This window comes from Typopeltis vanoorti, chromosome 4 (assembly GCF_054136105.1).
Source record: "Typopeltis vanoorti isolate ZY-2024b chromosome 4, IOZ_Tvanoo_1.0, whole genome shotgun sequence".
NCBI classification, from domain to species: domain Eukaryota; kingdom Metazoa; phylum Arthropoda; class Arachnida; order Uropygi; family Thelyphonidae; genus Typopeltis; species Typopeltis vanoorti.
In genome coordinates, this window is record NC_143552.1 from 27,077,373 (window position 1) to 27,100,104 (window position 22,732).

Below are 22,732 nucleotides of genomic sequence, written 5' to 3' on the forward strand. Positions count from 1 at the left end.
ACATGGAGAGAAGAGGCTAGGAATAAGAAAAGTCTCATTGACTATGTTATTGTTGATAGTGATGTTTTCTCCCTGGTGCAGGACACCAGAGTGTACAGAGGATTTGAAATTGGAAGTGATCACTATTTAGTCTTGAGCAGGATAAAATTGAATTTCATATTGAAAAGAATAACATGTAAGAAAGTTTTAAAGCGAATAAAAGTTGAGCAGCTCTCAGATGTAAACTGTAGACTAAAATACAGAAATATTATTGAAAAGAAAATGAAAGAGTTTGAGAACAGGAATCAAACCTTGGAGATTCAGTGGCAAACTCTGAAGGAAACATTGATTGATTCTGCCAGAGAGGCATGTGGTGAGGTTGTGTGCAAAGATAAAAAAATCAGAACTCCCTGGTGGACACAGGAAGTTAAAGAGGCAGTGAAGGAAAAGAAGAAAGCATATCAAAAGTTCCTGGCAAATAAGTCAGCTTTTACTCTTACAGAATACAGAGACAAATGTAAGAAAGCTAAACAGTGTGTAAAACTAGCTAAACAAAAGTCATGGGAGGACTTTGGCAAGAATATAGAAAATAAATATCAAGAAGGTGGCAAAATATTCTGGAGGTTGTTGAAGAAGCTTAGGAATGGATGAAAGAGTGCTGTAAAAGGAATTAGAGATGATAAAGGTGACATGAAAACGGGAGAAAAAGATATCCTTGAAGTATGGAGTAATTACTTTGAAAAACTGCTAAATGAAACAAGCAGTGATAACAGCACAGTGGTAAAAAACACTGACCAGGCATGCAGTCAGGAATACATATCCATACTTGAAGTAGAAAAAGCCATCGAAGGCTTGAAATGTGGAAAGGCAGCAGGAGTAGATGATATTCGACCAGAAATGCTGAAGTATGGTGGTATAAGAGTCTTACAGTGGCTGCACTGCATAGTTCAGAAAGCCTGGACAGAGGGACGAATTCCCGATGATTGGAGTAGAGCTGTCATAGTACCCATATATAAAAAGGGAAATAAAACTGAATGTGAGAATTACAGAGGTATTTCCCTACTGAGTGTTCCTGGCAAGATCTATGCAAGTATACTTGAGAAACGGTTGAGAAGAATTGTGGAAGAAAAGCTTGGTGAAGAACAAGCTGGATTCAGGCCAAATAGAGGCTGTCAGGATCAGATCTTCACTTTACGACAAATAGTCGAGAAAGCATGGGAATATGACAAAGATCTGTATTTAAGTTTTGTCGATTTGGAAAAGGCATATGACAAGGTGCCAAGAGAGAAGCTATTCAATACGCTGCAGTTATATGGTGTCAATGGGGCATTATATCAAGCAATACTTAGTCTTTATTTGAGTTGTGAGTCAGCAGTTAGAATTGAAGGAAGTACAGGAAGATGGTTTAATGTTAAATCTGGTGTGAGGCAAGGATGTACATTATCCCCTCTGTTATTCATTATCTATATGGATCACATTATGAAGGAATGTGGTATTAAACCTGATATCAAAATTGGAGATGTTAATGTCAGCTCTTTGCTTTATGCGGATGATGTTATACTTCTAAATAAATCCGCTACAAGTCTGCAAGATTCTCTGACTAAATTGAATAGCTGTTGTAATAGATATGGTATGAAGGTCAGCAATAAAAAGACAAAGACAATGAAAATAGGCAGAATCATTGAAAATGTCAACTGTGTTGTGAATGGAGAACCTGTGGAACAAGTAAAACATTTCAGCTACTTAGGCACAATTTTTACTGAAGATGGTAAACTAAATATAGAAATAGACAACAGAATCAGCAAAGCTGGTATCGTGGGAAGTCAATTGAATAAATTCATATGGAATAAGAAAGAAATTAGTCGGAACACTAAATTAGCTGTATACAAGACTGTGTTCAAACCAATTTTAACTTATGGATCTGAGAGCTGGGTCAGAAGTAAAACACTTGACCAAAGACTAGAGACCGCAGATATGAGAGTCCTGAGAAAGATTAGAGGCGTGAACAGATGGCATCAATGGCAATATCATATTAAAAATGAGGATATTAGGAAAGAACTTGACATTGTCAGCATCCAGGAATGCGTTAGCAGAGCTAATCTCAGATGGTATGGTCACTTAAATAGAATGGGAGAGGAAAGATTAGCAAAACAAGTGTTCTCTGCCAGGTTGGCAGGAAAACGACCAAGAGGAAGACCAAGATATAGGTGGATTGATACGGTACAAAGTGCCTTAGACGATAGAAATATAAGATCTGATAATGTTGGAGTCTTGACAAGTAACAGACTGATTTGGAGGAAAATTGTAGATAGGAAGTTAGTAATGATGTAATTTTTTCATGTAGTACTGTCATATCCTGTACACCCCTTGAGGGTACATGGCAGGAATTTGATGATGATGATGATGATGATGATAACTATCTGTACGATGCTGTAAAAGCAAATCAGCGAGTTCAGGACACATATATAGTAATTATCCATTATAATGCAGTAACCTTTCCCCAGTAAAGGGTCTAGTAACTGCATTACTGCACGCATCGACAAGGGGAGATCCGAATATTTATCATGCTCGATTACAGTTTGCTTTCCCGTATAAGGTTTGAAATCCCAAAGATATTCACTTTCCGATTCGCAAAGCATAAAAAATTTTACTCCATACTTTGCTTTCTTTTTGGGAATATACTGCTTGCATTTCAGTCTACCTTTGAATGGCATAAGGCTTTCATCGATACTCAAGTCTCTCTCAGGAATGTAGAGTGATCTACATTTTTGATGGATTTTCATCAGAAAATCATAAATTTTGTTGAGGACTGGGCAAGGATGTGTTGCCTGATCGTATTCCTCATTATTCTGAAAATGCAAATACTTCATGATGAGACTGAATTGTTTTTCAGTCATAACATCATGAAACATTGGCGTGTTCAGAATCCAGTCTGTAGACCAATACATTTTGAGAGAGGGCTTTTTCACAATACCTTGCGCAATCAAGAGTGCTATAAATGTAAGGAGCATGTTGATATCTATTGGGCTCCAAAGTTTACTGCAAGAATGCGGACTGTACTGAACTTGCTGATGTTGGCAAGCATAAAGGTTAGTCTGTTCCACTATGAAGGAAAGAATATCATCATCTAAAAATAGACAGAAAGAGCTTAAAATGTTGCTGGAGTCAAAGTCTTCAGTAATTCCTGGCTTACCTATGAAGGATAACCATGGACAAGCTAGTGTACGTTCAGTGGCGAACACATGCAGAATTTTCTGCACGAAGACATATCTAAAGTACAGGCTGAATTGCTTTCTTCAGAGCTAGAAAGATTTTTCTCCTCATTGGTAGAACAAGAGCTGCTCGAAAGGCGAAGGCTCCAACTTTTCTGCATCTCACGAAGTTTTCTTTTCTTACCCTGAGTGTCACTGCTACTGCTGTTGCTGCTTGCCATCTCGTAAATGAATTGTATCTTGGGTATACTTACTAATTATTCCTTTCTGCCCAGCTCTAAGCTAACGGAGATTACTAACCCCCACTGAGAAACAGAACAATAGAACATGCAGCACACTAAAGAACCTCGAACAATATCTGAATATTTTACAGGCAGAAATTTCTTGTTTGGTTTTCCACTTTCTTTATTCTGATATTGCATTTGAAGGATGACAGTGATTTTAAATATTAATTTCACCTATATCCGAATATCACATAATTTCCTGATTTATAATAATCAGGAAATATGTATATTGTCTGATTTATAATTTGCTAATTTATAATAATCACCACATAGTTTCAGTATTGAAAAATTAAAGTTATGTGGAACAATTACACTAGAGAAATAACGAATTAAATAAAAACTGTACCTATGTTTCATAACAGTTTTCGGGTGTGTGATAGTAATGCAACGGGGGGGGGGTTAAACTATCAGAGGCGAAATAAAGTTCAATTCTCTTGTAAAAATATGGAAATGAAATTTCACATTTGATATACATATTTTGAATGATAAAAATAAGCAAATGTATTGCTTACTTTAAAAATTGGAGAATAAAATATGCAGAAAATATTAATTTAAATCATAACTGTTAATTTCATTTTGTAATGACCAATTATACAAGGAAACCAAGAAAGTGAAAGTACAGATTACTATACAACATGAAGAAAAAATTTAGTAATATGATTAAAGAATTTCATGTTATTCTCTATAAAGCCAAGTTGCTCAAGCGTGTCCTAAAGGAAATGTGTGAAGTATTATTCGATTTCAATAGTTTTGTACAAAAATAAAAATAATATAATCTGGAACGTCGGCAGCCTGTTTTCTTTTCTTTTTTTAAAAGAATATTTCAAATAATTATCGTGAATTAATTTCTTCGAGAACAAAGAAAAATATTTTGTCTAGTAAGCGATTAGAAAAAAATTAGCGCAAAAAAAATAAAAAATTAAATTTTTTTCTCCAAGGTAAGGCAATATTTAAGTGAAGAAATTATGCAAGACCTTTATTTTGTCCAGAAATTAAAATTGTATTGTACAATAAAAAGAGAAAACAAAAATATAAATAATTTCTCTATTTTTAGTCTATCATATATAGCTAAAATCCAGTTAACCAGCATGGAACAAGAAAGTCCGTTTCTTGTTATAGGCAACTGAGAGGCAGCTACGAACGGGAGATAATCCAATTAACCGTTCTCTTCAGCGTGAGGGTTTATCACACTTTCTAATGGACATGACAGTCAAATTGCACTTCTTATCCAGGTTCTTTAAACAGGTGGGCTGAAACATATCCAGATTTAGTTGGACGTCTATAGACGTCCTAGCCGGTAGGGAGGTTAAAGGATACATGGAGAAAAGGAATAGAATTTATTATTATTATTACGGGTATCTCCATGGAGTCAGTAGACTCATCGCGGAAGACCCAAACTAGCAAAACAATATCTGTCGTCTCTTTTTGAATTCATTTACAGACGAAGAGCTCACAACTAAGTCAGGCAATGAATTCCACTCATTCACCACCCTCCAGGCAAAAAACCTTGTTCTGACACCCTCGTTAACCACACTCTTCTTTAATTTCCAGGGATGACCTCTTGTTGTTCCATCACTATCACACAGCTGAAACATTTCTCCTGCATCAATCCTATAAAAACCTTTCAGTAATTTAAATCTTTCTATCATATCTCCTCTTCTCTTCCTATCAACCAACCTCTGCACTCCACAAGCTCTCAATCACTAGTTAAGAGTTTTCTTCTTCTTCTTTTTTTTTTTCCCTTAAGCTGTAATAGGTGGGATTTTTGTAAAAGACACAGTGAACAGAAAAAAGTGAGATTATGCATCTGTTATAACAGTTACTCAAAATGTATGTGATAGAAAGAGGTATGGATGATGGATCTGGGTAATAGCAAAGAGAGTTTCCATTTAGATTTTCTCTTTTTGATTTGGCTAAAAATCTGTCTGAACTTTCATTTGTTATCATCCTTGGAGATTTTAATGTTCATTACTCCAGTTGGCTTTCCTTTTCCAATTGCACTAATCTGGCAGATATTACTGATCTTACATAAATTGTTCACTAGCTGCTCTCCAAACACTTCAACACTGTGCTCTTAAGTATACTGTGAATGTTTTCTGACCTCTAGCAACTCAAATTGCAATGTGATCTGGTTTCTTTTCTCATGGAGGAAAACTCGCACTGCAACTCTCAGCCATGTGTTGTGTGGCAGAGAAATGCCAAGTAGGAGATGTGCTCTATTGTATTTCCTTGGCAGGTTTATTGTTTATAGTTTTTTGATCCAGACAAGTGCACTGAACATATCATTGCACTTGTTTGGATCAGAAGAACTGTAAACAATAATCAAGACAACTACACTAAATGTATCATTGACACAGTTCTTATCTGTATGGAAACATTGAGGGCTCTCTGACACCATAGTGTGAGATAGATATCAACAGCATGAAATATATATAGTTCTCACTGCTCTAGGCTAGGAACTAGAGAAAGAAATGTGGATGGCATGCTTCAGCAGATTAACATGATTCCAGGAAAAATAATTATTATTGGGGACCTGAACTATGTGGACAAAGATGGGAGTGAAGGAAGAATGGTTAGGAGTGAAGAAAATGGAATTTATACTGCTGTTAAGGGATCATTATCTGAGATAGCATGTAATGGAGGGAACTCAGGAGTGCTATATATGGTGACAGTATCAAAGAACTTGCGAGTAATCAAGGTAGCTACATTGCCTCTGAATAGGGGAGTGATCATGTATTCTTTACCCGGAAGTTCTCAAATATATGGAATTACAGAACAGGTGATTATGACAAACTGAGGAGCCAGCTTGGATCACTGCTATAATATATAAATTAGTGAAAAATGTTAGTAGTGCTCGAGAGATAGATGAAGGGATGTTTGAAGAAAGCAGTATCACACTGTATACCCAGAGTTAGGAGGATTATCAGGAATCAGATGCATGAGTAGCAGAGTTGCAGAAATAATTTTGGCAAATATATATGCAAAGAGAAACGTGATCAGCAAGTTCATGAGCAGAACAAAGCACAGGTGAGAATGGTGTTCGGCATGGTAAAGAAGGAACAAAATAGATTGAGAGGAAGCTAGCCAGTACTAGCTTCCTCTCAATCTCAGTCTCTAGCTAGCCAAATCCCAGAGTTAACTTTGCTACGTAGCAAGTCGAAGAAGACTCGTTATGGAAAGATAGCTTTATGAGTGTAGATGGTAGAGAGGTAACAGAAGCAAATGAAATAAGTGGATTTATTGTGTAATCATTTTGCAAAGAGTACCATCCAGGTGGAGATATTGCTGTGTAAGATGTGACATTGACTGATGGAAGAAAGAGTCATATTAATTAGAGGTGCATAGAATGTTGCAAAATTTTGATGCAAATACAGCCATGGTATTAGATGGAATATCAGGCTATGTATTACGCGAATGTGTAGCTCCTCTGATAAAGCTGTTTAATATAAGTCAATTCTGGGAATATATCTAGGCAGTGGGAAGATAAGAATGGTAACAAATTACAGGCTGATCAGTGTCACATGAGTGGTTGTTATTGGAAAAGTTGATAAAAGGTAGAATTCAGAAATGGTTGCATAGGAGTACGATACTGTATGGGGAAGGACAGTATAGTTTTATGAAGGTGGTTCTTGCTTTAGTAATTTGCTCGTTTTTTATAATAAAGTAACAGCTGAGTTGAATGAAGGAAATGGCTTCACAGAAATCCCAATCCCACAGCAAATGAAACAAATGGATACAAAGCTTTTGATGCTGATAAGTGGTGGTTGATGGACAGACATCAGTGAGTACTATATAGGGAAACTGAATCCAGGAGAATGCAGGTAACTAGTGGTGTACTGCTGGATTCTCTACTTAGGCCACTTCTCTATAGTTTGCATGCTATTTAATATACAGTGGAACCTCGATTGTTGAACTTAATTCGTTCCCGAAGGCTGTTCGAAAACTGAAACCATTTTCCCATAAGAATTAATGTAAAATGGATTAATCCGTTCCCTAACCCCAGATAATTGTTTATTTAAACCTTTACAACAGTACTTCATGCATAAGATCGTATACAAATATAATGAAAATGCATAAAATCTTACATAAAAAGAATAAACGCAATAAATAGATAAAATATAGACGAAAATTGATTGCCTCTTTATTTTTGAGTATTGTACAGATCGTTGATTTCGCCATATCGAACTGCATAGCAAGATCCAAGACTCGAATGCCATTTTCATGTATGGATATGATTTCTTTTTTCATCTCTATCGTGGCTCTAACAACTTTTCTTTTTGCTTTGCTGCTATCACTATTCTTCTGTGGCCCCATGGTGGCTTAATTAATAATAATTTATGAAAAAAAACAACAAGAAAACACATCACTGCAAATTTGAGCAGGTGTCTGCACTGAACGAAGGCTGCCGCGTAACTGATGCTTTCCTGCCTTACAGCTCAGCACGTGGTTGCCGTTTGCCTGTTCAGAAACCGAATTTTTTGAGAACAGAGGCGTTCGACAACCGAGGTTCCACTGTATATATATTGATATATAGGCAATGATTTCAGGAAAAATATACACTTCTTTGTGGATGAGGATGCAAAATTGGAGGAATGATATAATGGGATTTTACAGGATTGCAATTGCCATTTTAATGTGGCAAAGGGTATTGCACTTTGGGATGAAGAGTCATCACGAATTCATGGAACTGGACAGCATGAAATTCATGAACCCATGGATTTGGTGGTGATTGTCGGCCGTGAGTTAAAGCTAAGAGGCCAAAATAGCTCATCAGAGATTACTTGGATATTGAAGAACACATTGAGAAGTAGGAATGCAAAGGTTATTATTCTTCTTCTTTATTAAGGCTTAAATAAGACCACACCAGGACTACTGCCCCTCACTATCAGTCGCCTGTTTGTGGTGGCGGAAGATTTACAGTGATGTCCTTCCAAAAATGAAGAACATTTTTGTTCTTCCTATTCTTCTGTACTTTTCTTCCCATATTCTTCACTTTGCTTCTCCTGAGTCTTTTTAACTATCCTCTGGACTACCATCATTGGGATCCAATGTCCTGCTGCCATGTTTGCAGTGCGGTGTGATCCATGGATATCTGGAAAGGGGACTCCAGGTAGTTTTGCACTACTTTGGCAAGATGGGCTGTCCTGGATGGCCCAGCCAGGATCAATCAGCTAGTTGGTTTGCATGAAAGGGCCAGTGGTGTTACAAGAACACTACTGACTCCTACCCCATGGTCTGTGGGTGGGGATCACAGTTGTTGGGGTGTTGGTATGGCATCCCAATCCCAAGCAAAGGCATTGCTGGTCAGTTGGCATCCATGTGTGGCTCCATGGTAGGTTCCGAACTCTGATGTCAAACAAAAAATTTCTTGAACATGATTCTTCATCCTCAGATGTTTCAGGGGCCCTAACAAGGTCTCAACCAACTACTGATACAGAAGATACATCATTTGTTAACAGAAGTAAGAAACAAAAGTCGTGATACCAGTATAAATGTACCAGTGTTTTTCATTATTCAGGCAACAGGGGAAAAGCCAGTATGGAAAATATCACTCTTCTTTTATTCAAAAGGGTTTTTAGAAGAACTGGCAGGATCTCCCAAAATGGTTGATTAACTATGTTCTGGTAATATTCTTGTGGAAATCTATTCAGCAACACTCAGAAAAATACTAATAGCTATGTCATAAACTGGCAGAATGCCAATTACAGTGAAACCTCGCAAAAAAACACTAAACTATTCTAGAGGAGTGGAATGGAATTTAATTGATGTTCTAGATGAGGAGATAACAGCTTAAGAACAATGAGTGACAGGTGTGAGGTGCATCTTAATACATAGGGATGGTCACTTGGTTCTGACCAAGGAGCATCATTCTTATTTTTGATGCACCCAATCTTCCATCATCTGTATAAACAGTCTCAAAACCCATGTTAAGCTGTACATCCTTAATCCACTGAAATGCTTTAATTATCAGAAATATAGACCAAACTGCCTGTTATGGCTCTACCACATGTGCCTGATGTGATAGTAAAGAGCATGATAATAAATCTGGCTCTGCAAAGAAAGCTAAATGTGTCAATTGTCAGGTAGCTCATCCGGCCTACTCCCATGCTTGTCAGAAGTGGAATGCTGAAAAAGAGATACAAAAGATTAAAAGAACAAAATATATCACATCATGATGCAAAATGGAAGTTAGCCACCACCACACCTGTTCTGAGATCCTCTTATGCTGAGGCAAGCAGTTAAGAAAAATGTCAACAGCAACTCAAACTTATATATCTATTCTACCATCTGCTTACTTCTCTCTGTTGAGTGCATCCATTGCATGACCTATGGTCTTACTGCTGAAACAACTAAAGATGGTGCCATTCAATGAGAACCCACTTGTGGAAAAAACTTATGGCAAGGGATAACACTTAAAGATAAACTGTCAGACATCTCCACAGAAAAGTTACTTTCAGTGGATATTAAATTACTATCCACTGAAAGTAACTTAATATTACCAAATGATCCTAAAATATTAGATGGTGTATTGAACAGTTTTCCAGAGGAAGATATGGACACTGGCTGTCGATACTTCCCAAGATCAATTAATATCAAATTAATAAATATAAACTGGGATGCTTAAGTGGCAAAGCTGTATAACTGAGAGGAGACCTCCACATAGCCTTTAAAGGAATGCGGAGAACCGAACTTCTGACCTAATGTCCAATCCTCACCTTCTCGTGGTGCACCCTGTTGGGTATCTACTTGGATACTGAACGAACGAGGATGGGCTGGAAATTTGGGATTTAGCCGACCAAATTGTATTCTTATTGGTTAAACCAAAATAAAAAATGATGGTACAATATGACAAAATTTCATGCCGGCTGGGGCGTCGCCCAGTTCAACAAGGCCCCCGTTGTTTTTGTCAGGGAACCAGGGCGAACAGCGAAAAGTCAGCTACTGGAACAAATCTGAAAACAAACCCCAACTCAACATCACCAGAGTTAAAGATCGGTACTATCAACGTAAGAAGCCTGAATGGCAAAGAAATGGAGCTAGCTGAGGAATTAGATAAGTACCAGATCGACATTATAGGGGTGACTGAAACAAAAAAGACCAAAACTGGTGAGATCTTTCTAAGCAATAAATACAAAATGTTATATTCAGGCAATGACAATCAAGGAAAAGAAGGAGTAGAAATAGTATTCAACACAAAATACGAGGCTAATCTTCTTGAATGGCAGTCAGTCTCAAGTAGAGTAATGTGGGCGAATATGAGAATGGAGCACTGGATAATGAGACTTATATGTGCCTATGGTCCCACAGAAGTTTCTACTAAGGTAGAAGTGGAGGAATTTTTTGAGGCTCTAGAAAAAGCTACTGACACAATGAAAAAGGAAAAGTTGGTCCTTGTTGGGGATCTAAATAGCAGAGTAGGAAGTGATTGTCAGACATACAAAAATGTTTTAGGAAAATTTGGAGAAAAGAGCAAACCTAATAATAATGGCAAATATCTGTTAGATTTCTGCTCAGGACATGGACTGGTTATTACTAACACCATGTTCCAACATAAAAATGTGCACAAATTCACATGGAGAGAAGAGGCTAGGAATAAGAAAAGTCTCATTGACTATGTTATTGTTGATAGTGATGTTTTCTCCCTGGTGCAGGACACCAGAGTGTACAGAGGATTTGAAATCAGAAGTGATCACTATTTAGTCTTGGGCAGGATAAAATTGAATTTCATATTGAAAAGAATAACATGTAAGAAAGTTTTAAAGCGAATAAAAGTTGAGCAACTCACAGATGTGAACCGTAGACTGAAATACACAAAGATTATTGAAGAAAAAATGAAAGAGTTTGAGAACAGGAATCAAACCTTGGAGATTCAGTGGCAAACTCTGAAGAAAACATTGATTGATTCTGCCAGAGAGGCATGTGGTGAGGTTGTCTGCGAGGATAAAAAAATCAGAACTCCCTGATGGACACAGGAAATTAAAGAGGCAGTGAAGGAAAAGAAGAAAGCATATCTAAAGTTCCTGTCAAATAAGTCAGCTTGTGCTCTTAGAGAATATAGAGACAAATGTAAGAAAGCTAAACAGTGTGTAAAACTAGCTAAACAAAAGTCATGGGAGGACTTTGGCAAGAATATAGAAAATAAATATCAAGACGGTGGCAAAATATTCTGGAGGTTGTTGAAGAAGCTTAGGAATGGAGGAAAGAGTGCTGTAAAAGGAGTTAGAGATGATAAAGGTGACATGAAAACGTGAGAAAAAGATATCCTTGAAGTATGGAGTAATTACTTTGAAAAACTGCTAAATGAAACAAGCAGTGATGACAGCACAGTGGTAAAACACACTGCCCAGGCATGCAATCAGGAATACGTATCCATACTTGAAGTAGAAAAAGCCATCAAAGGCTTGAAATGTGGAAAGGCAGCAGGAGTAGATGATATTCGACCAGAAATGCTGAAGTATGGTGGTATAAGAGTCTTATAGTGGCGGCATTGCATAGTTCAGAAAGCCTGGACAAAGGGACGAATTCCCAATGATTGGAGTAGAGCTCTCATAGTACCCATATATAAAAAGGAAAATAAAACTGAATGTGAGAATTACAGAGGTATTTTCCCTACTGAGTGTTCCTGGCAAGATCTATGCAAGTATACTAGAGAAACGGTTGAGAAGAATTGTGGAAGAAAAGCTTGGTGAAGAACAAGCTGGATTCAGGCCAAATAGAGGCTGTCAGGATCAGATCTTCACTTTACGACAAATAGTCGAGAAAGCATGGGAATATAACAAAGATCTGTATTTAAGTTTTGTCGATCTGGAAAAGGCATATGACAAGGTGCCAAGAGAGAAGCTATTGAATATGCTGCAGTTATATGGTGTCAATGGGGCATTATATCAAGCAATACTTAGTCTTTATTTGAGTTGTAAGTCAGCAGTTAGAATTGAAGGAAGTACAGGAAGATGGTTTTGATGTTAAATCTGGTGTGAGACAAGGATGTACATTATCCCCTCTGTTATTCATTATCTATATGGATCACATTATGAAGGAAAGTGGTATTAAACATGATATCAAAATTGGAGATGTTAATGTCAGCTCTTTGCTTTATGCGGATGATGTTATACTTCTAAATAAATCCGCTACAAGTCTGCAAGATTCTCTTACTAAATTGAATAGCTGTTGTAATAGATATGGTATGAAGGTTAGCAATAAAAAGACAAAGACAATGAAAATAGGCAGAATCATTGAAAATGTCAACTGTGTTGTTAATGGAGAACCTGTGGAACAAGTAAAACATTTCAGCTACTTAGGCCCCCCCCCCCCCCCACCCCCCCCCCCCCCCACCCCCCCCCCCCCCCACCCCCCCCCCCCCCCACCCCCCCCCCCCCCCACCCCCCCCCCCCCCCACCCCCCCCCCCCCCCACCCCCCCCCCCCCCCACCCCCCCCCCCCCCCACCCCCCCCCCCCCCCACCCCCCCCCCCCCCCACCCCCCCCCCCCCCCACCCCCCCCCCCCCCCACCCCCCCCCCCCCCCACCCCCCCCCCCCCCCACCCCCCCCCCCCCCCACCCCCCCCCCCCCCCACCCCCCCCCCCCCCCACCCCCCCCCCCCCCCACCCCCCCCCCCCCCCACCCCCCCCCCCCCCCACCCCCCCCCCCCCCCACCCCCCCCCCCCCCCACCCCCCCCCCCCCCCACCCCCCCCCCCCCCCACCCCCCCCCCCCCCCACCCCCCCCCCCCCCCACCCCCCCCCCCCCCCACCCCCCCCCCCCCCCACCCCCCCCCCCCCCCACCCCCCCCCCCCCCCACCCCAAACATGTAGGATGTATTTTGCATGAAGAAATGCAAATGAAAAAGCTTTGTGCAAGATGGGTGCCGTGCTTGCTCACAGCAGATCAAAAACGCACTTGCATGAAAATTTCCGAACAGTGCTTGGAGCATTTTAACAAGAATAAAACTGATTTTGTGAAAAGGGTAAAACAATAATTGGGAAATATTATTCCGATCTTTTAACCAGACTAGACGAAAAAATTCATGAGAAAAGACCCAGTCTGCAGAAGAAAAAAATCATCTTTCATCAGGACAATGCACCTGCTTCTGCACTATGAATTGTTGGAACATCCTCCCTATTCCCCAGATTTGGCTCCCTCTGACTTCTATCTCTTCCAAAACTAAAAATATTTCTCACTGGTCAGCGTTTTTCTTTGAATCAAGAGGTGATTGAAGCTGTACAGGAGAATTCTGCAGATCTTACTGAGAACCACTACAGGGACAGGATAATGGTGCTGGAATAAATGTATTAGTCTTAAGGGAGATTATGTTGGGGAAAAAAAAAATTGAAATTATAAATTCATTTTTTCATTGTTAGACTGAGAACTTTTCAGACCACCCTCGTATTACAACTATATTAGGAACTTGACATTAGCATTAATGGATATGTGAACAGAGATAATGTAAAGTAGCATCTTCACATAAACAGAATGGGAAAGTTACAAAAGTGTTTCAAGAAAGGATCATCATCATCATTGGTCCACAGCCTTGTGTGGGCCCTGGCTTTCTTCAGAAACTTCTGAAAGCCTTCCTTATTCAATGCCAAACTCTCCAATTTTTGACTCATCTCATCTCATCTTCCTTATACCCTCTTTTACCTTGCGGTGTCGAGGGTCCATTGATCATTGGACCTCACTCTGTTTTACAGGATAAGGTGGTCAGCCTTATGCCCCGGTGTATCCTATAGCCTGTAGTGTTGAGTTCTCAAGGCCAGTTTGCCTGCTTTGCAGGATGAAAAACCCCAGAATAAACTGGGGAAAAAACCCTGCTGTCCACGCCCAAGACTGGCTAACTTAGCTATGGCTGAGGAAGATCCTTCAGCTCCTCACATCACCGACGGGAATCGAACCTAGGACACTCCTTCCCCAGGCATATGGTTGCGAAGCGCATAGCCACTAGGCTAACAGCGCGGACATCAGAAAATATACTAAAACCTTAATATCTTGCATCACTCCATCTTAATTTAGGTCTTCCAATTTTTCTTTTTCCTTCCAGCTTAGCATTAAACATCTTAACTATTCTATTACTATCCATGCATATAATGTGTCCGGCCCAACTTCATCTATTTATTTTTATGTACTTAATCTGCATAGTTCATGGTTGTATCTTTTCCTCCACACACCATTCTCTTGTACTGTTCCAAAAAAAATATTATTATTATTATTACACGACACCTCCAGGGAGTCCTAAGACTCATCGAGGGAGGGCACCTACTCTACATCTCTCCGTCTTCGTCGTTATTTACACCAATGCCATCTACTGCCTACCACAACCACCTAGTATTTTCACAGACAATCACAAACATCCATGCCCATGGTGGGATTCAAACCCACAGCCTTTTGGCTGTGGGTTTGAATCCCACATTGGTTAGAGCAGATACTCTAACCACTCGGCCAACCAGGCCGGCAATCTGAGAGCTCTTCTTTCAAACAGACCTAGCAGTCTTTCATCTGCCATTGATAGTACCCAGTTTTCAGAGGCATAAGTTAATAAGGGTCATAAAAGTACTTTGTACATCATTATCTTTGTTTTTCTTGAGATCAGATGTGACTTTAAGTGTTTCTTAAGTCAACAGAAGCATCTATTTGCAGAAAGAATGCATCTCTGAATCTAAGTGCTGATATCATTTTTTACAATTAACTTTTGATTCCAAGTCAAGAAGGAATAGCAGAAAAAAAGACCCATAAGAGGAAGATGGAGGAGGACTGATGCAATTGGTAGTGCCCTTAGAAAAGCAAAATGTAAGATATATGACAATGTCTAGAGCCATGAAAATTAAGATTAATTTGAAAGAAAATTGTTAATAATAATATAAACTTAATTATATAGTTAATTTTTAACCTATCAAAATGTCCTCTACATCTCTTGGAATAGTTATCATGGAAGCATCTCCGTGGGGTTAGAACACTCACTGCAGGAAATCCATTATTCATACAATGACTAAACACTCCTAACCATCTCTGGTAATCCATCCGCCACACTCCAAGCAAACAATTGGGTCCTAACACTATCGTTAACTACACTATTACACAACTTCCATATGTAACCTCTCGTTCTCTCCCTTCCTGCTAGGTACCTTTAATAACTCATATGCTTCTATCATGTCTTATCTTTTCTGCTTGTCAGATAGTTTTTTGAAGCCACAGAACTTCAATCTGTTCTCATAGAAAGCATTCCATGGATCTGCCACAATCTTTGTTGCTCACTTCTGGATCCTCTCTACCACTTTTCCATCCACATGGAATCGATGTGATCAGATCTGCAAGCAATAGGTTCAGATGTGGTCTTATTAAAGCCATATAAATCATTCTTGCCATGAAGAAAAGGATTATAATGGAACAATAATTTCTTTATCCCTGCTTGTTAGTGTGTTCTTCAACTACCACATAATCTGATGTGCTGTTTTGGCTGCCTTTGCAAATATGCCCTTTGAACTCTCTCATCACAACAGTTTCATCCAGTTCAGTTCAATCAGTATAGCACAAAGCTTGTGATCTTCTTCCCAAAGTAAATTACCTTACACCTAGCCACATTAAACTGTTAGCCATTTTGATCTGCCCATAATGCTAGTCTATTTAAGTCATCCTGCAGGATCTCTACGTCACCTTTATTTACTATTTTTCTTCCCAGTTTTGCATCATCAGCAAACAACTGAATATTTCCAACCAAATTATTTCCTATATACGTGATGCACAAATTAAACAGAGCCTCTGCAGCTCAGCCAATATAGACGAAGCCCTTTGGTTGGCAAGACCTGGGTTCGATTCCTGTCCATGACGTGAGGAACCTTTATCTGGTTTCTTTCAAGAAAAGATGAGTTAGTCGGTTTCATACAGAAGTAGGGAGTTTTTCATCCCCCCAGAATAGGCAAACTAGCCCTATGAACACACATGGATTACAGTCAGGAATACTTAAGACAGTCCCTCCAGCCATAGGTCTGATTCGTCAGCTATGCCAGTCCCAAGCCCGGATAAAAGAATGGGGGGGGGGGATTGAGATGGTACTGTATCTCCCTGTAAAAGGGACTCATGGCCATTGTATCATCATATGAAATAATAATAAACAAATTAAACAACAGAGGACTCAACTGCATAAGCCACTCTTTGATATCTATCCATCAACCACTCTTGAATCAAAATCACTGGATTCACATCTATCCCAATTTGCTCCAATTTATGCAACAGAGTTCTCTGAGGAATCCTATCAAAAGCCTTTATAAAGTTCAGCAGTATTAACTGCTAAAACTTCAGCCATTTCCCTTATCCAGCTCCACCTCTCACTTTATAAAAATTAAGAAAATTACTAAAGCAAGACCTACATTTCGCAAAATCATATTGCCCCTTATAAAGTATCACATTTCTTTCTATGCAGTCACGAATTCTATCTTCACCAATTTCTCCAATACTTGAACTACCACTCCTGTGATACTGATTTGTCTATAATTTGTTGCTTCTGCTTGGAGCTTCATTTAGGCCAGTGCTTCCCAAACTTATGGATGTAAAGGCCATCTTGGAAAAATTAAAATATAAGTCCACCATCAAAAAAAAAAAAAAAAAAAAAAAAAAAAAAAAAAAAAAATCGTAATACAGACATATATTATTATAATATTTATTGTATTTATATTCAATACAAAACATACACAGCAAATATCAAATACAAATATTACATTTCTAGCATCTTACATACATGTTTGACATGGAACACTTAGTCTTAAAACATTTTAAATTTGTTTTCATTATTTCATGGGCCCCCAGTTTGGAAAGCACTGATTTAGGCCACACATCCACCATTCCCCTTGGGCAATTTAATGCAGTTAGCTTGCCATTCCTCTGTTGCATTCTATATTTTTATGTCTAGAACTGTGTGTTTGTGGGGCCAATTTGCATGTTTTAAGGGACAAAACCCCCAAATTTCTGGGAGACCCCCCCCACCTTCAAATGAGACTGGCTAACTCACCATTTGATTGAGTCCTGATAAAGGTTCCTCCCACTGTAGTCAGTATTTGAACCATGGTCTTTTCAACCAAATGAGCTACTGAGGCATTCTCCTTTAGGCAGTGGGACTATTTGCCTTGTTTCCACTCCATAGGATGCCTTCTTAGTATGAAGGCTTAAACTAAACAACTTGGTCAGAGAAGCTGAAAATTCCTTTACATATTCTCGTAATACATGGCCAATATGCAATCTAATCCCATGGCCATGTTCACATTCAGGTTCTATAATATTCTAAGCACCTCCATTTCTTCATGCCTATTTTACCATAAGTCAATGTCACATTCAGCATTACAACATCACCACCTAGATGATACATCCTTTCTGCAAAACGCTCACTCAGTTATTCAACTATTTGGCTTGCTTCTGTTATCTCCCCACCATCAGTACTTTTTAGTCATCCTTTCATAGTCATTCTTCCTTTCACTTTCCACATAGCAAACTAACTTTTTAGGACTTCTTTTGGCCTCATCAGCCAGATTTCCTTTTAGCTTTACTCTTCCTCATCATGCAGGTTATTCTTCTTGCCCTGTACTTTGTACTGCTCATGGGAATGCTGGTCACCTTTTTCTTTATATTTCCTTTGTTTTCTTCTGCCTGCAACTGCTGCTTAATGATACTATTATCTAACTCCTACCTGATGTATCCTTCTGACACTTGGTATACAGTCCAATATTGTTTTCTTCATGCACTCCTTGATCACTACCCATGCAAAACACCATCTCTCCCCTTCAATTTCTTATGCCATGGTACTGATGAGAGTTGACTCTACAGTTTGTCATAATCACTTGATTTGTAATTTCATATATATATATCTTCTTAACAGAAAATTCAGAATGTCTGGCAATCTCCCAGGTCAAGATTACATGTCACTTTCCCCAAGCTGAGGCAGCATAGCTAGATTGGTTAAGTTCTCTCAAGCTATGCCCAGATCCAGCACTTGCAAACCTCATGTCTTCTTCCATTACATGCTGTCTCAGGTAATTATCTCTCAGCAGCTGTGTAAATTCCATTTCCCTCCCTGTGATCATTTCTCCTCCTGACCTACATCCCTGTAATGATTACTCGACCTGCACTCGTGATAATTTGCCAATGCATGTCATTTAAATTCTCCTTTATCCCCCCCCCCTCCCACCACATTATAGCAGAAACCAGTTATATATTTTGTTCTTTTGGCCTCTATTGCACATCAAACGAATTGTCCTCCTGATATTCTACTCTTTTTGGTTTCAATTCTTTTGCTATCATTGGCAAAACATCTCCTCCACCATTCCATTCCTTCTGTCCTCTCTAAAGATACTATATTCTTTAGATCTCTTGGAATAGTTACCAAGAATTGAGGATGATTGTTATGGTTTTATCCCCCCACCCTACTAGTTTTACAAATGTGAACATATTTCCATTCCTTTCTTCTAAAATGGTGTACTAAAATGGTGGATAGAAATAAAGTGTATACTATGTATACTTTAGAAAGTATTTTTAACTTGGGTATAATTATGTTAAAGATACCAAGCAATTTTAAACCTGGTTTTACTCCATTTTTCCCAAGTGTTAAAACACCTTATGGTAACTTGTTTTGGTAAAATACTTATAAGCTCTGCATTACTAAATCTTGGTATTTCTAGCCTGGCTCCCACTGATGAGACCTCAATAAAGGTCGAAACCGGTCTGGGTAGTGGCCACTTGCCTTTCATACAAAACATCATACATCCCCTTCTTGGAGATGTGTTTTGGCATTAAGGGTAAATATTAAGATTAGTGATCAGAGCTTGCTCCACCTTTACCACGAGTTGCCTTGGTCCTGCACTACCTGTGGGATCAGCTAGTCTTGCATCAATTGCAGGCGCAAACTTGACATTTTGTCTGTTTGCTCACTTGGGAAAAATGGAGTAAAATCAGGTTTAAAATTGCTTGGCATCTTTAACATATGTATACTTTATTTCTATCCACCACCATTTTTTTTGTCTTTTCTTTAATTTCCAGATAAATTTTTAGTGTTCGTCATTACATTTATGATATTGTTGAAATAATCTATATCTATCAGGTATAGTCTATTTATCTTTTGCTACATATACTTGAAATTCCTCTCTTCAAAGTTTTCAATATTTCTAGGATTTTTCCAGTTTTTGAAAATAAATAGCAATAACTGATTTTTTTCCCCCAATATTATTTTTATGAATGTTTGTGTGGTTCTAAAAGCTCTAATTTTTGTTATAAGTATACTATATTATGGCACTAATGTGAAAATTTTGTTTGCCACATGAATGTATTCAACTCATAGGTGAAAGAATTGTGGAAAAATGGTGCATGTCAGAAGAGTTGGGAAGTTTAAGAAGAATGATGCTGAGTTGGACAATGAAAGGCAAGCGTGAATATCAGTGAGATTGTTGTTGTAAGTAATGAAGGTGCATGAATTGAAAAAAGGTAGGAAAATAAAGAGAATGACCAGATGATAATGAGAGAGACAAATAGTGTGTTTATGTAGTTCTTCATAGAACAAAGTGAAAGAGAATGGTTGTAGAAATGCTTGGTAAGTGGTATAGCAGAAAAGCAAAAGAAGGGGAGAGATGCAAAAGGAGAGAAAGCAGATTATGACAGAGCAAAAGAGATAAAGAATCCTCAAAAGTGAAAGAAGATCAAATTTTGTGGTGGATCCACGATAAGAGGAATGCATGACAATATCATGTTTCCTTGGGATTAAAATTAAGGATGGTACTAATGATCTAGCAGGTGACAAGTATACATAAAGATATGAAAGAGATGGTGGTATAAGCAAATAAGAGGAAGGAGAAAGTAAAAAATTGCGAGTCTGTTGCCAAAGTATGACAAAGGTGAACTGAGAAAAAGAAGAGCTATGATTGTAAAATGAGACAGTGTACAAGTAGTGCAGAAGGAATAGTGTGGAGGGCAGAGTAAGTTTGATGGACAGGGCTTATATAAGGCAGATAGTTTGCATTTCAATGGATTCAGAATTAAGCATTGTTCAGTGAGGGTTCAGGGAAACTAGAGTATTGGAGGGGGGGGGGGGATGCGGGTATATGGTGTGTGGGTGGAGGCAACCTAAAGGTAAGATCAGTAATCACATGGTGCTGAATGTACTACCTCAGTTTCTTAAATTAGCAGGAAAATCAACACATGGTGCAATTGTAGGGATAGAATGCAAGGAGCATTGTATTTTCAGAGAGGACAGAAAGGAAGGAGGGGTTTTGCTGCTGGTAACAGAAGAACTGAAGCCAAACAGAGTCAAAGAACATCAGGAGGATACAAATGCAGAGTAGTTCGTTGGAAATTATCTAGTGTGAGACCAACAAGAGGAAACAATCAATTTCTAACATCTTCATTTTTAATATGATTCTGCCACTGATGTCATCTGTTCAGGCCCCTAAATTTTCTCATACCTATACCATACCTATGGTCTCTAATCTTTGATCAAGTGCTTTATTTCTAACCCATCTCTCAGATCCATAACATATATATATAAGTTTGAACACTGACTTGTATACTGCTGGTTTAGTGGTTTTGCTAAAGTAATTACTCAGGGCATCCAGAATATTCTTACCTTCATTCATGTTACCTTTATCATCTTTGATTTTCCTTTTATATTGCTTTTACCTCCATTTCTAAGCTTTTCAATTAGCCTACAGAACATTTTGCCTACCTTCCTGATATTTATCTTCTATATTCTTATCAGAGTATTCGCTTTAGTTTTGTTTAGTTATTTTTACACTTAGCTTATCTCTCTATTACAATTTTCTCTATCTTCTTTTAGGACATCTGCCAACTTATTTGCTGGAAACATTCAGTATGCCTTCTTTTCCAGAACTGCTTCTTTAACTTCTTGGGTCCACCATGGGATTCTTATTTTTTTAAAAACTTTCTTACATGCTATGCTTTTCAATATGATATTCATTTTTATCCCACTAAAAACTAAATGATGGTCACTTTCAAATCAAATCCTCTGTACACTCTTCTATCCTGAACTAGCATGAAAATTTCACTATTAACAATGACAGAAGCTTTTCTTATTTCTTGTGTCTTCTCTCCATGTGAACTTGGTAGTAGGTGGAATGACTGGTTCATATCCTGAGTAAAAATCCAGCAGATACTTACCATTATTATTAGCCTTGCTGTTTTTTTTTCCAAAATTTCCCAAAGTGTTTATATATGCCAGGTGGGATTAATTTTCAACTTTGCTGTTTAGATCTCCAACAAGGACCACTTTTTCCATTTTCTTTATCAGCTGCCTGCTCTAATGACTCGAAAGCCTCCTCCACTTTTTCCTTAGGAGAACCTTTTATGGGACCAAAGGCACAAACATATTTCACTGTCCATTTCCCCACTTTGAAATTTATCAATGTAACTCTACTTGAAATTGGCTTCCAATCAAGAAGTTTATCTTCATGTTTGGTGTTGAATGCTACTGCTTCCTTTTCGTAGTAAGATGAATTAAGATGAGGAATTTACCTATGAGATAAGCATGATGTATAGCTAAATTTAGAATTTAAACATTATGAAAAGTAGTGATTTATAAATTTACATGTAGAATTAGCCTAATGTAATTAGTTATTAATTAACCACAAGTGGTGTTCTTTTTCAAATGCCAAAAAGTCATACTGATTTAGTCATGGTCTAGTCTCCTTGATGAATCAGTACACTCCATGATCAGCCTTAGAAATAAAAATAAACATAATTATGACAGGACTTAGAAAACAAAAGCATGTTAATCTCTGCATACACTTCAAGTTGCTGCTATCCGATAAGGCCAGGATTAGTCTTTAAAGCATAGTGATGTTCTTTAAAAAGAGATTTTTTTAAAAAAGTATGCTCTCAATATTTATGTGGTTCCATGAATAATTTGAAATATTTGCTACAGGTATAGCAAGGAAGATGCTGCAATATATTTTGCAGTCAAGTAAAACAAAATCCAATGCTTTGGTTTCAATTAGAATAGGTTAGGTTTATACTGAATTTATGGAATTTTCATCAGAACATCAGAGAATAAGACTAATAAAAGGCAAAATACAATTCCAATCAGGATCATGTCCTTCAAATCTGGTAAAGACACTACAAGTCCATATCAATATAAAAAACAATTCAATTTGCTAGCATAACATCTGATCTTTTTATCAGTTTTTGGTATGTACCATATATATTATGATAATTTAACACAATATTTCATATTGACTTTTTTTTCCTTCTTGACTAAATATTCAGAACATCTCCAAGAT